This window comes from Dendrobates tinctorius, unplaced genomic scaffold, assembly GCF_039654945.1.
Source record: "Dendrobates tinctorius isolate UK_male_01 unplaced genomic scaffold, ASM3965494v1 ptg000138l, whole genome shotgun sequence".
In the NCBI taxonomy this organism is placed as follows: Eukaryota; Metazoa; Chordata; class Amphibia; order Anura; family Dendrobatidae; genus Dendrobates; species Dendrobates tinctorius.
In genome coordinates this window covers 26427109-26442254 of record NW_027361806.1, presented here as the reverse complement: position 1 = coordinate 26442254, position 15146 = coordinate 26427109, and the positions used below count along the sequence as shown (strand labels likewise).

At 42.3% G+C, this 15146-nt stretch overlaps 1 long non-coding RNA gene across 1 annotated transcript; it reads left to right on the top strand.

The window, feature by feature from the left end:
- Nucleotides 1-374: 374 nt before the first annotated feature.
- On the top strand, nt 375-2592 carry LOC141048827 (uncharacterized). Its single transcript, XR_012220161.1, has 2 exons — nt 375-1874; nt 1974-2592. It is a non-coding gene; the product is annotated as an uncharacterized lncRNA (long non-coding RNA).
- Nucleotides 2593-15146: the final 12554 nt, after the last annotated feature.

Sequence of the window (15146 nt, the reverse complement as noted above, 5' to 3'; positions counted from 1 at the left end):
CCTCACAGTGCTGAACAACAGCTAGCACCCGGCTACACATGGCCAGATATGTGACGCTCCCTTGGAAGTCACTAAGGAGGTGTCTACATTAAAAATCTTAAAATTGAGCTGGAGACATTCCTAGGAGACCTCAGAGTGTTACATGCGGCTGTTCAGGACATTTTCAGGACTTGCTATTTTCTGCAAATTACATTTTTGGGAAAAATTTTGATGAGAGGTCTAACTTAGAAAGACTCGATCATTTCTAGTGGTTACTACAAATGATCGCACCTCACATCCAGCTCCGTCCTGCGATATTTCTCTGGAATGATCCCTGCAGACCGTAGCACCTCTCATCCAGCTCCGTCCTGCGATATTTCTCTGGAATGATTCCTGCAGACCGTCACACCTCTCATCCAGCTCCGTACTGCGAAATTTTTCCGGAATGATCCCTGCAGACCATCGCACCTCACATCCAGCTCCATCCTGCGATATTTCTCTGGAATGATCCCTGCAGACCATCGCACCTCTCATCCAGCTCCGTCCTGCGATATTTCTCTGGAATGATTCCTGCAGACCGTCACACCTCTCATCCAGCTCCGTACTGCGATATTTTTCCGGAATGATTCCTGCAGACCATCGCACCTCACATCCAGCTCTGTCCTGTGATATTTCTCTGGAATGATCCCTGCAAACTGTCGCACCTCACATCCAGCTCCATCCTGTGATATTTCTCTGGAATGATCCCTGCAGACCGTCGCACCTCTCATGCAGCTCTGTCCTGTGATATTTCTCCGGAATGATCCCTGCAGACCATCGCACCTCACATCCAGCTCCGTCCTGCGATATTTCTCTGGAATGATCCCTGCAGACCATCGCACCTCACATCCAGCTCCGTCCTGCGATATTTCTCTGGAATGATTCCTGCAGACCGTCACACCTCTCATCCAGCTCCGTACTGCGATATTTTTCCGGAATGATCCCTGCAGACCATCGCACCTCACATCCAGCTCTGTCCTGTGATATTTCTCTGGAATGATCCCTGCAAACTGTCGCACCTCACATCCAGCTCCATCCTGTGATATTTCTCTGGAATGATCCCTGCAGACCGTCACACCTCTCATGCAGCTCTGTCCTGTGATATTTCTCCGGAATGATCCCTGCAGACTGTCGCACCTCACATTCAGCTCCGTCCTGCGATATTTCTCTGGAATGATCCCTGCAGACCGTCGCACCTCTCATGCAGCTCTGTCCTGTGATATTTCTCCGGAATGATCCCTGCAGACTGTCGCACCTCACATCCAGCTCCGTACTGCGATATTTTTCCGGAATGATCCCTGCAGACCGTCGCACCTCTCATGCAGCTCCGTACTGCGATATTTTTCCGGAATGATCCCTGCAGACCATCGCACCTCACATCCAGCTCCGTACTGCGATATTTCTCCGGAATGATCCCTGCAGACTGTCGCACCTCACATCCAGCTCCGTACTGCGATATTTTTCCGGAATGATCCCTGCAGACCATCGCACCTCACATCCAGCTCTGTCCTGTGATATTTCTCTGGAATGATCCCTGCAAACTGTCGCACCTCACATCCAGCTCCATCCTGTGATATTTCTCTGGAATGATCCCTGCAGACCGTCACACCTCTCATGCAGCTCTGTCCTGTGATATTTCTCCGGAATGATCCCTGCAGACTGTCGCACCTCACATTCAGCTCCGTCCTGCGATATTTCTCTGGAATGATCCCTGCAGACCGTCGCACCTCTCATCCAGCTCCGTCCTGTGATATTTCTCCGGAATGATCCCTGCAGACTGTCGCACCTCACATTCAGCTCCGTCCTGCGATATTTCTCTGGAATGATCCCCGGTAAATTGTTTTCCTAATGCAGAAGTAAGTTTTGTTGACAAATAGAAGTTACGAGAGGTGAAATAATGTTTCGTCAGTTTCCTCGGAGCTGATTTCGCCTAAATTGTTTCTTTTATCCATTAGCATTTGATACAATGTTGCCGTCTCCTGAATCGTTATCAGGTGTGGAGAAATCATTACGCACCGCACCACGCTGGGAGCAGATGAATTCATGATATTACTGAGCAATATCACATCCGGGACCCGGAGAATCTGATGTCAGGGGTGCGGGAAGACGGAGGGGATCTGGCTGCAATCCCACCGCTAGTTTCCATCTCTCCGAGATCCGAGCTGGAGGATATTCCATCCAGAGTCTATCAGGAGTTGGTCAGAAACCGTGCGAAGATATAGAAAATCAATCGTCGTTCTTTCCTCCTTCCTCAGCCCAAGGAACCTTCCTACATGGAGCAAATCTCATCGATCTCATAAATCTGGTGATGGCGCGGGCTTCTGAGCTTAGTCGCGATCTGTGCACACTTTTTTTTGGCTTTTTTCACTCCTTTTTTATTTGCACATTATTTTTCTTTTAATTTGTAACTTTTTTAAGTCTTTTTTTATACGCGTTCTTTTGTTCTTTAATTTTTATATTCATCATTGTTGGTGGGTTTCGGGGGTGTCCCAAATGTTGTCTCTCAATTCGTCATTTGCATCTGTTGAAAAAGTCTCTAAATATGTTAACAAAGCACTGACTTTATGGATGCCAGCCATTGTACTGCAGTTTTGCATCATTTTTTTTTTTGCAAAATGTGTGACTTCTGCGTTAAAAAGACACAAATACATGGGCCATGCACACAGCAAACAAGTCTGTATGACAGTGTTCACACCACCAAAAGACTGAGACACAGAAAATCACAGTAAAACAAACATATAAAAATACTCTGTTGTAAAAAAGTAACAGTAAACAGCAAGTGCTAGTAAAAAGAAGATAACAAAACAGGGTATTTGGTTGATACGTTTTTTGCAAAAAATGTATACTAAGCCGCTCCACCAAGCGTCAAGGTATACTCTCTCAGAGCAGTCCTAACCAATGGATTTAAAAACCTGATCATGTGTATAGTACCTGCATGAGCAGAATTCAGGCTGGTAATGTCCAATGTGTGGGAAGCAGGGTGTGTTGCAGTCCGCGCTGCCGAGATTGACAAATCACCTTGGAAACAAGATGTTGTAGCAGTGTACTCCTTTATTTCCTCCTACACGTTTCGGCGCCCTTCCTGGCACCTTCCTCAGGGATATCCATAGCGTGTCCACATCGGACATTACCTGTCTGAATCCTGCTCATGCAGGCACTATACACATGATCAGGTTTTTAAATCCATTGGTTAGGACTGCTCTGAGAGAGTATACCTTGACGCTTGGTGGAGCGGCTTAGTATACATTTTTTGCAAAAAACGTATCAACCAAATACCCTGTTTTGTTATCTTCTTTTTACTAGCACTTGCTGTTTACTGTTACTTTTTTACAACAGAGTATTTTTATACGTTTGTTTTACTGTGTTTTCTGCGTTAAAAAGTTGCAAAACAAGTTACAAAAAAATCATTTTTCATTTTGCACAAAATCTATTAACCTCATGCTAGGTTTGAAGAAAACTACACCTAATACCACAAGACAAAAAGCACAAATGAAGAATAACGCCGGGGTCACACTTGCATGTGTAATGCGAGAAACTTGCGCATCAATACACGGCAGTGCCGGCGGCACTCGGACTGGAGTGTGCGGCTGCATGTATTTCTATGTATTTCTATGCAGCCACACACTCCAGTCCCGAGTGCCGGCGGCACTGCCGCGTATTGATGCACAAGTTTCTCGCATTACACACACAAGTGTGACCCTCGACCTAAGGGCTCGAGTTTTATTTAGGTGGTCAAAAACTTTGAGCTCGATTCATCATTCACAGATTTTTGAAGTCGCTTTTCTTTTTTTATTCTGTGCTATTCACTGACATTTATTGCCCCAAATTCATCAAAATGTCGCAGGAAGCTCATGAATTTTGCGGCAAGTAAAAAATAGTATACTTTATTTCTGTCTTTAACTATTTTTGTGACGTTTGGAGCAAAAGGTCGTATCTTTTTCAAAATGGTGAAAAAAATTGCTCAAAAAATCCTGGCATACATAAAATCACTCCAGGAAGGCAGGAGCACATTGGCATCAAATTTTGCGACTTTTTGAAAAGTCGCTATTGAATCAAGCGAAAACGTCTGGAAACACTAAACCACAACCGCAGTGGCAAACTAGGAAAAAAACAGGAGGAAATTCATAAAAGACGCAAATAGAACGATGAATTTGGCACCAACAAAATATAAAACAAGTGCAAAACACCAAAAAGTCAACACAAAACAAACACAAATGCAACAACGTATCAAGCGCTTTGTGGCCAATTCATGATTTGTTTTTTTAGTCACTTTTATTTTTTGTCTTGTGGCATTCCCTAACTTTTTTGCTCCAAATTCATTACAATTAGCTCTTTAGTTCTGTCTTTAACCAGTTTTGCAACTTCAGTGCAAAAATTCACATTTTGCACTAAAATGGTACACATTTGCACCAAAGTAACAGGAGTATATAAAATCATTTCAAAAGAGCACGATAGCACATTTATGCAAAAAAAATAACTTATACACAAATCACTGCGATCCAGCAGTCCCAAAGAGTGGCGCAGCAGTGGCGCATGCGTACTGTGACTGCACTCCAAAGGGTGTGATTGGGTGATAACTTCTTCCTATCAGAACACCCCTTTAGGACTTTCCTAGGGTGTTAATGCTCTCTGACACGGTATCACCAAATACACAGGGTGAAGCTTCCAGTGAATATAAAAAGCGCCCTATTATTGCAGCATCTTAATTCTGTCTTTGTAGGTGCGGTAAGAGCTCCCAGTAGTCGCGGCAGCCTGCCAAGTGCTATTGTAGTGAGTGGAGATGTGAGGGGGATGCGTGTTCTGACTGTCTGCTATCTATTCAATCCCGTCAGCTGAATTCTTGAGGTCACAAAAGGAAAACTGCTCATAAAAAACACAAAACTTTCCTTCACGCCGGCTTTTTGCCTACATAAAGCAAGAAAAGAACTAATAACAATAATTTGCACATCGTCTTATTGTCATGTAAGGATGTGAAGGTTCAGTTACTGTTTTCTGTATAGTTCCCTTTTCAGTCCCAACCTGAAATTACACCAGTTACTTGACCATCGCCTACATCCAAATTACCGACTGCCTTTATAGTGCTAAACTACCTGTACTGGAAAAAGTGGAATTATAGCATTCATAGAGGGACATGTGGGCAATGCGGAGACCCTAAAAGCTTTTGAAATGAGAGTTTATCCATGGATAGTCCAGTAGCTTATAGTCATTCTGTCCTTGTTGTATTTCCATGCAATACTAATGTTATTGCTAGAGTTATGGTTGAGGCTAGGGTTAGGGCTAAGGTTATGGTTGAGGCTAGGGTTAAGGCTAAGGTTATGGTTAAGGTTAGGGTTAGGGCTAGCGCTATAGTTAAGGCTAGGGTTATGGCTAGGGTTATAGATGAGGCTAGGGTTATGGCTAGAGTTATGGTTGTGGCTAGGGTTAGGGCTAGAGTTATGGTTGAGGTTAGGGTTAGAGTTTTAGTTGGAGCTAGGGTTATGGCTAGAGTTATGGTTGAGGTTAGGGTAAGGTTATGGTTGAGGTTAGGGCTAGGGTTATAGATAAGGCTAGGGTTATGGCTAGAGTTATGGTTGAGGCTGGAGTTAGGTCTAGAGTTAAGGTTGAGGTTAGGGTTAGAGTTATGGTTGAGGCTATGGTTAAGGTTAGAGCTATTGTTGGTGCTAGGGTTATGGCTAGAGTTATGGTTGAGGTTAGGGTTAGGGCTAGATTTATGGTTGAGGCATGGATGTTCCTGTAACTTATAGTCATTCTGTCCTTGTATCTCCATGCAATACTAGGGTTAGGGCTAGAGTTATGGTTGAGTCTAGGCTTTGTGCTAGAATTATGGTTGACGCTGCAACTGCCACCGTTGTCTCCACTTGTCTGCCCTGCTGCACCAGCTTTCCGTGCTTTGCAAGAACTGCTCCTTCAGATCAAGAGCTTCCAGGATCCACTTCACCAGGTGAGGCACATTAATGTCGGAATGCTCTGTATCAATTCTTAGACAGCTATCCTGGTGCCCAGTGCCCACCAACACCCCAATACGAAACCATTGCCTAGTCTTTATCTTGTCCTCTCCGGTTTCCCATCAAATCACACTTAGCTAAGGATGACCCCTAAAAGATCACATATAATAATGACCATGAATAGATAAGGAGACCATAAAACACTTTTCCTAATTTATTGTAACTGGCAGTGTTGAGTAGGACGACTATGGCAGAAAGTTGCTTAACTCGTTCCAAGGTCTTATCATTCCTATTGATTTCACATTCCTTCCTCCTATAGACAAGTATTGTCCGGCTCAGCCCCTGAGACCCATAATCTAATTTCTCTAATTAGCAGGGAATCAATGGATTAAGTCTGTAATGTCAGCGTCTAACAAGTGTAGACTGTAAACCATTGAAGAATCATCCGAGAGTGCACAAAATGAAAAATTGTAATTTTTATATTATTTTTAGAGCTCATTCATCCGGTTGGATTTTTTGAAGATGAAATCTCTGTAAATGTTTGGCATCCATTGTTTTAGTGATCCAGAAATGATCCGGAAAGTTCTTTCAGCGGTAATGCCTGTGGTCCGATCCCAATGCCCAGACTGAGTGGGTAAATGTGTTCTTCCTTTTTATCTAGACTGTTCTCACCGTTTATGGAAATACTGAATGGATCATTGTCAATGGTTATTCCCAACAACCTGAAAAGAAAAAAAAGGAAAACTGAACATTTGGATCCTGAACACTGTAGACTAAACCAGGTAATCAATTGGACTAGAGACTGTGGATCAGTGATCCTTGATGTTTTGTTTTTTTCCCACATGATGGGCAAGATCCATCCTGGATAAAGAGACGGACACAGAAATGGGAATAATAGATGTCACTTTCCTTCGGGATCATAATCTTCTGGCCAACCATTGATTTCAGTTGAACTTTAAGGGTATGTGGACACGTTGTGGATTCGTCTGCGGATTTTTCCGCACGGAATCTGCAGAATCCACAGGTCAAAATGCCTGCGTTTTACCTGCAGATATACTGTGGATTTTGTGCAGATTTACTGCATTTTTACACCTGCGGATTCCTATAATGGAATAGGTGTGAAAACTTTGCGGAATCCGCACAAAGAATTGACATGCTGCGGAAAATAAACCGCTGCGTTTCCATGTGCACAGCAGTTTTTGTTTTCCATAGGATAACATGGTACTGTACACCGCATGGAAAACTGCTGCGGATCCACAAGGCCAAATCAGCTGCGGATCTGCAGACGAATCTGCAACGTGTGTACATACCCTTACATTGTTCCAGATTTCAGCTTTCAGCAGAATCAGAGTCATCAAACATTGAGGGAGAATAAACTGTTTTAATTTGGGTAAACCGGAATCATTCTCTGCATCATCACAACATGAAGTAAATAGTAGAGAACAATAAAATACTAATGAACGTTAACAATTAACATAGTATCATCTGATGTCTGCTGAAGACAGTCGCTAAAGCACAAGCCTGCAGCTGTTGTATGCTCCAACAAACACGTCAATCTTGCCAAGCAAGAAGCCACTGAGGGAAGACCATAGACTATTTTTTGTGATGACTGGCCATCACATGAAGAATATGAATGCATGAGATCCCCATCACAGAGATGAAAGCCCAAGGTCAAGGTCACAGGTGTAGACTCCAATTGTTCCTATGTACTGCTGAGGATATCAGGGAGGAACATAATGGAAAATACTGAAACCAGAAAAAATTACCATGAACTAGAGATGAGCAAAAAGATCCTCACTACCATGATCTGTCTCCACATCGGCACTTCTGGTGTCCTGGTTGTCTTTTATGAGTACTAGTCCCCTCTGACATCATGATGTGCCTTGTGGGAGAAGATAATGACATCAGAGGGGTCTAGTTATTGCAATAAGCATCCAGGTTACTGGCATCTGAGTGCCAGACTGTCAGGAGTGTGTCACGTCAACCTGGGAGATCTGGGGTAGAAGATCCCTGCGTATTGTGAATCACAGATCTTCCATTTAACCTGTGTGTTTGGGTCCTCTGTTAAATTAATTTGGTTTCCTTTGGTGCTGAAGAGTTTAACGACCCTTTCTATGCTGGTCAGAAAGTTGCAGCTCTATTGTCAGCTGCTTCTGATCGGGTTGTTACCTGTTCCTATGAAACCTGGCCAGACCTTCTCTAGCTTGCTGGTGAAAGCTGTGCCTCCCTGCTCTTAGGACACGCTGTTCTGAATAGGAGTTCATTGTTGCTATTGTAGATTCATGCTCCGGTGCTGTGTGCTTAAGCTATGTGTTTGGAAAGAAGTTGTTTTGGAGGTGTTCTGTAGTACGTGTGTGCTTATCTTCTGGTCCCTGTTTCCATTTAGTTATTCCTCCCAGTCCCTATCCTCCTCCCTATTGTTGGTTGGTGCTTTTGTGTGATAGAGGGTTTCTGTTATCCCTATTTTGTCTTTTGTGCCTTGTTCACATTGCATTTCTGTCACTGGGCACCAAGGAGTGGGGGAGGGGACAGGCCAGGGATTAATAGGAGCATAGTGAGGTTGGAGACTGGGGCCTCTCTACCATCAAGTGTACCCCGGGACCGGGATAGTTAGGATCTCAGTTCCAGGGACAATGTACGGCCCCCCTCTCCTACCTAAGACCATCACAGTGTGACACAGGTGAGTTATTTTGTTTTTCCCTGGTCAGCTGCCATGGATTATCACAATGGATGCCGGACCAGTGTCGTGCAAATCTTTTTGCTCATCTTTAGCACATGAACTGTTTTTACAATATTTATTGGACCATGGGTGTCCTAACCCCAGTATACTCCACCATGTACATTGGATGGGAGCTGAGTCACAGATTTTGCCATATTGATGGGAGAGAATAACTCTTCACGCACCACTATATTTACCGGCAATGCAATGATATCCATCTTGCCAATTATCTGGCACTGTTATGACTTTATGTTATAGGTGAAATTACGATGCAGAATATAAGTATAAATATGACCACAGAGGCAGCAGCAGAGGTGACGACGAAGCAAAGTGTGAAGCCTTGGATCAAAAGCGGAAAAAATGACAAAACCCACAAAAGACAGGAATAACGGATTTATACCATTTGTGGCCACCGGACATTCTGTCAAGAGTCCTGTGTCAATTTACTCAGCACCAGGACGTGGCTGCTGAGCAGAAGAGCAGGAAACCATCAGCAGGCAGTAGGAGAACATCAGTCATTATTAGGTGCCTATGATTGGACTCAAGGAAATGTTGATGATTTGTTACTAAGAAACCAGTTCTGTGCTCACAGTGTTCTAAAAAGTTTTTGGAGCAAAACTGAGCGAGAGTTGGGTGGAAACTCTCCAAAAACTGCTGCAAATCTAAAAACTCCTCAAAAACCTTGCGTTTTCTGCAGTCCCATAGCTTTAGTCGTCATTCACAAGTTTATTCTGTCCGCGAGTCTCGTGACCCCGGTTTGACAGTCTCCTACTTGTGACATACGTCTTTGAGGCGGTCCAGCTCAGGTCAGGAGACCGGTGGCCAGTCTGTAATTTTAGTCTGTGCCCGGTCTGTAACGCACGGATGTGTCTTGTGTCTTTACACGTATGAACACTTATTATCATGACCGGATGTGATTTGTGACAGTATCCGCACGTCATAAATTGTAAAGTGGAACGCCGCGGCTCCAATACAATTCCTTAAAAAAAAATGTAAAAAATGTCCTTTATTAGACCTCGTTCTGAACATTCTGAAGCCGCCTTCAATCATGGCACATCTTCTCATTAAAACTAAATGATTATTAAAACCCTGGTGTCGCTTCCTCTCGTGAATTATCTGCATTCAGGAACGTGCGCCGTATTAGTTTAACAGTAAATGCAAATATGTCAGCGGGATCTCCCGGGCAGGCCGTTTTTATTATTAGCTGGCTTTTTATGCATGTCTTATACCCTCATCATTTTTCACTTTATATTAAAATGTTACAATTCTTAAAATAATAATATTTTTTCATTTTCCAATTGTCTGACTTCACATCGTGGTTCCCCCCCTCGTAGAGACGCCATCGATAATTTTGAATTGCTTATATAAAACCTTGTCTTAGTGCGGCGAGGGGGAGCGGAATGAATCCGTCCAGGGCACCCCCACCCACAGAGAGCCTCATTATAACGTCGGGAGGCGCCGATTGGTGGAGCCAGAAAAAAAAGGACTTATGGTAAATGTGAAAGCCTCTTAATAGACGCCGATACACATTTTCTTCCTCTTACTGCAACTTGAATATATTCAACAGCAACAATCCATTAGCAAAACTGGAATGGCCGATCGCTGAATATACCATTAAGCCCCGAGTCTGAGCGGCCATAATGCTTGTTTCTACAAAGGAATTAATGGACCTTACTGCAGGCGGTTTATTCTATAATGACTTGTCTAAACTCCGCTGTAACACAGGTATTTCCGCTAGTAACGTCCACAGTACAGGGAAGCGTGTGTAAGAATGATAGATGAATAGATAGTGAGATAGATAGATAGATAGATAATAGCTAGATAGATAGATAATAGATCGATAGAGAGATAATAGATCGATAGAGAGATAATAGATCGATAGAGAGATAGATAGATAATAGATAGATAGATAGATAGATAGATAGATAGATAGATAGATAGATAGATAGATAATGGATAATAATAGAGAGATGGATAGATAGAGAGATAGATAGATAACAGATAGGTAATAGATAGAGAGATAGATAGATAATAGATTGATAGATAATAGATTGATAGATCATATATAGATAGATAATAGATCGATAAAAGAGAGAGAGATAGATAGATAGATAGATAATAGAGAGAGAGATAAAAACAGAGGAATGGAGACATGTGACCCAGAGAAGCAGGAGGATCAGGAGGCAGTCAGCACCCATACTGCTCAGAAACCAGTACCAGGCTCTCACGCAGGAAAACGATGAAGAAATACATCAGGATAAGACTTTGCCAACAAGCAGCAACCTTGTACGCCTTCAGAGTCCTCCTGGATGGAGAAAGAAAAATGTTGTGAAGAAGAAACGGAGAGTGGTGGTCATGGGGGATTCCCTGTTGAGAGGAACTGAGGCCGCTATCTGCAGACCGGATATAACTTCAAGAGAAATGTGTTGTCTTCCAGGTGCAAAAATTAAAGATGTGTCTGACAGGATATCAGGACTCTTCAGACCTACAGATGACTACCCATTCCTGCTACTACATGTGGGGACAAATGACACTGCAAGAAACGACCTGGAAACCATCTGCAGAGACTTTGAAGACTTAGGTAAGAAAGTGAAAGAACTGGGAGCGCAGGTGGTCTTCTCTTCCATCCTCCCAGTGGATGGCCATGGAACAAGGAGGTGGAATAAGATTCTGCAGGTGAACAACTGGCTACGTCGATGGTGCCGTCAGCAACGATTTGGATTTCTGGATCACGGAGTGAACTACTTATACGATGGACTACTTGCTAGAGATGGGGTGCACCTTACGAAGACTGGTAAGCATGTATTTGGAAGTCGCCTTGCTACACTTGTAAGGAGAGCTTTAAACTAGAACAACATGGGAAGGGAAGCAAAAGACCAGAAAAAGCCATACACCTGACAAATGCTATTGAGAACTCTGCTATTAGAAGTGGAAAGGAAGAACAAAGACGAAATAATCTAATTAATAAAAATATTGGAGAAAGAGAAACCAATCACAAACTAAAATGTTTCTATACTAATGCACAAAGCATGGGCAACAAACAAGGAGAATTGGAACTACTAACACAGGAAAAGAAATATGATGTCATTGGAATCACTGAAACTTGGTGGGACAATACACATGATTGGAATACAAGACTAGAAGGATACAACTTATTTGCAAGAAACAGACTTGATAAACGAGGAGGAGGTGTCGCATTGTATGTTAGAAACGCGTATATCTGCACAGAGATTGAAGCTTCAGAGACTGGGAGTTCTGTGGAAACTGTTTGGGTAAGAATACAAGGACAGAACAATGGAAAGGACACCATTGTAGGCATTTACTACAGGCCGCCTGTGCAAGCTGAAGCTATGGATGAACTCTTTATGCATCAAATGGCCAAGTTCTCCAAAAAATATGACATAGTTGTCATGGGAGATTTCAACTATCCAGACATTTGTTGGGAATCTCTCTCAGGCAAAACTAACAGGTCAAGGAAATTCTTATCCTCTCTTGCTGACAACTTTATCTTCCAAAAGGTAAGGGAGAAAACAAGGGGAACTGCTACCTTGGATCTAATCCTTATAAACAGGGAGGAAATGGTTGAGGAGGTAAAAGTGGCTGGGACCCTAGGAGGTAGCGACCATGCTATTTTAGAATTTTGGATAACTAGAGGCGGAAGACCTGTGAAGACTCAGACGTCAAGGTTAGATTTCAGAAAGGCAGATTTTAAGGGATTCAGAAAGAGAATTGGAGGGATCCAATGGCTGGATATCCTTAAAGACAAAAATGTCCAGGAAGGATGGGAAATCTTGAAAAATGAAATTCTCAAAGCACAGTTGTTAACAATTCCGAAAAGAGGGAAGAATAGGAAGCAGTTAATGAAACCAGGATGGATGAACACAGAACTTAAGCACATGCTAAAAAGGAAGAAAAAAATGTTTATAAAATGGAAAGAGGGAGGCATATCTAAAGAAGAATATAATGCTGTCTGCAGAACCTGCAGGGCACAAATCAGATTAGCTAAAGCTGAAAATGAATTGAGGCTTGCAAGAGATGTCAAAAGCAATAATAAAGGATTTTGGGGATATGTCAAAAGTAAAAGAAAAGTCAAAGATGCTATAGGATTTTTACAGGATGAAAATGATGCAATGGTAAGACAGGATGTTGAGAAGGCTGAACTTTTAAATTCCTATTTTGCATCTGTTTTCTCTCAGAAAGGAAATGTAACATCAACTGTTATTTACTGTCCTATTAAGGGAATAGAAGAATCCAGGATATCTATAAACAGAAAGATAGTGAGGAAACACTTAGCTAGCCTAAATGAATTCAAGTCTCCAGGTCCAGATGAATTACACCCCAGAGTACTGAAGGAGATAGCAGAAGAAATTTTTGAACCCCTCTCTATAATCTTTGAAAATTCTTGGAGAACAGGAGAAGTGCCAGAAGACTGGAGAAGAGCAAATGTTGTTCCTATCTTCAAAAAGGGGAAGAAGGTGGACCCAGGTAACTATAGGCCGGTGAGTCTGACTTCTATACCAGGAAAGATCTTTGAACAAATTATTAAACAACATGTATGTCAATACCTGGATAAGAATGAAGTGATTAAACAGAGTCAGCATGGGTTTGTAACTAATAAGTCATGTCAGACTAACTTAATTTCCTTCTATGACGGTATCACTGATTGGGTGGATCAAGGAAATGCTGTAGATATAGTATATCTTGACTTCAGCAAAGCATTTGACAAAGTCTCTCATACAATCCTTATTGAAAAAATGATTAAGTATGGAATGGACAAGGCAACTGTTAGGTGGATTCATAACTGGCTTAGTGATCGGACCCAAAGAGTGGTCGTAAATGGCTGCACATCCAGTTGGAAGAATGTCTCAAGTGGGGTACCACAGGGCTCTGTCCTGGGCCCTGTATTGTTCAACATCTTTATCAATGATTTAGATGAAGGCATTGAGGGTAAACTGATTAAATTTGCTGATGACACAAAGCTAGGAGGGATAGCTAATACTAGAGAAGAGAGAGAGAGGATTCAAAAAGATTTAAATAAACTGGAGAAGTGGGCAGCAACTAACAGAATGGTTTTTAACAGGGAGAAATGCAAAGTACTACATCTGGGCAATAAAAATGGAAAAAGCATATATAGAATGGGAGGAATAGGGCTAAGTGACAGCACATGTGAAAAAGACTTGGGTATACTAATAGATCACAGACTGAATATGAGTCAACAGTGTGATGCAGCAGCAAAAAAGGCAAATGCAATTCTAGGATGTATTAACAGAAGCATACAGTCTAGATCACGTGAAGTCATTATTTCCCTCTACTCCTCTTTGGTCAGACCTCATCTGGAATATTGTGTCCAGTTTTGGGCACCACATTTTAAAAAAGACATCAACAAACTGGAGCAAGTTCAGAAAAGAGCGACCAGAATGGTGACCGGTCTGCAAACCCTGTCTTATGAGGAAAGGTTGCAGGATTTGGGAATGTTTAGTTTGCAAAAGAGAAGACTGAGAGGAGACTTAATAGCTGTCTACAAATATCTAAAGGGCTGTCACATTGTAGAAGGATCAACTTTATTCTCATTTGCACAAGGAAAGACTAGAAGCAATGGGATGAAGCTGAATGGGAGGAGACACAGATTAGATATTAGAAAAAACTTTTTGACAGTTAGAGTGATCAATGAGTGGAACAGGCTGCCACGAGAAGTGGTGAGTTCTCCTTCAATGGAAGTCTTCAAACAGAGGCTGGACAGACATCTGACTGGGATGATTTAGCGAATCCTGCTTTGAGCAGGGGGTTGGACCAGATGGCCCAGGAGGTCCCTTCCAACTCTACGATTCTATGATTCTATGATTCTATGATTCTATGATAGATAATAGATAGATGAAAATAGATAGAGAGATAGATAGTAGATAATAGATAGATGATAGATAATAGAGAGATAGATAATAGATAGATAGATAGATACACTTGGGAAAATAAGTATTTGATACACTGACAATTTTGCAAGTTTTCCCACCACCAAAGAATGGAGAGGTCTGTAATTTTTATGGTAGGTACACTGCACCTGTGAGAGACAGAATCTTAAAAAAAAAAAGAAAAGAAAAACAGAAAAATCACATTGTAGGATTTTTACATAATTAATTTGCATTTTATTACAAGAAATAAGTGTTTGATACAATAGAAAAACAGAACTTAATATTTGGTGCAGAAACCTTTGTTTGCAGTTACAGAGGTCGGACGTTTCCCGTAGTTCTTGACCAGGTTTGCACACACTGCAGCAGGGATATTGGCCCCCTCCTCCCTACAGATCTTCTCCAGTCCTTTCAGGATTCGGGGCTGTCGCTGGCTAACATTGAGTTTTGGCTCCTCCAAAGACTTTCTGTTGGGTTCAGGTCTGGAGACTGGCTAGGCCACACCAGGACCTTGAAATGGTTCTTATGGAGCAGCTCCTTGGTTGCCCTTGCAGCGTGTTT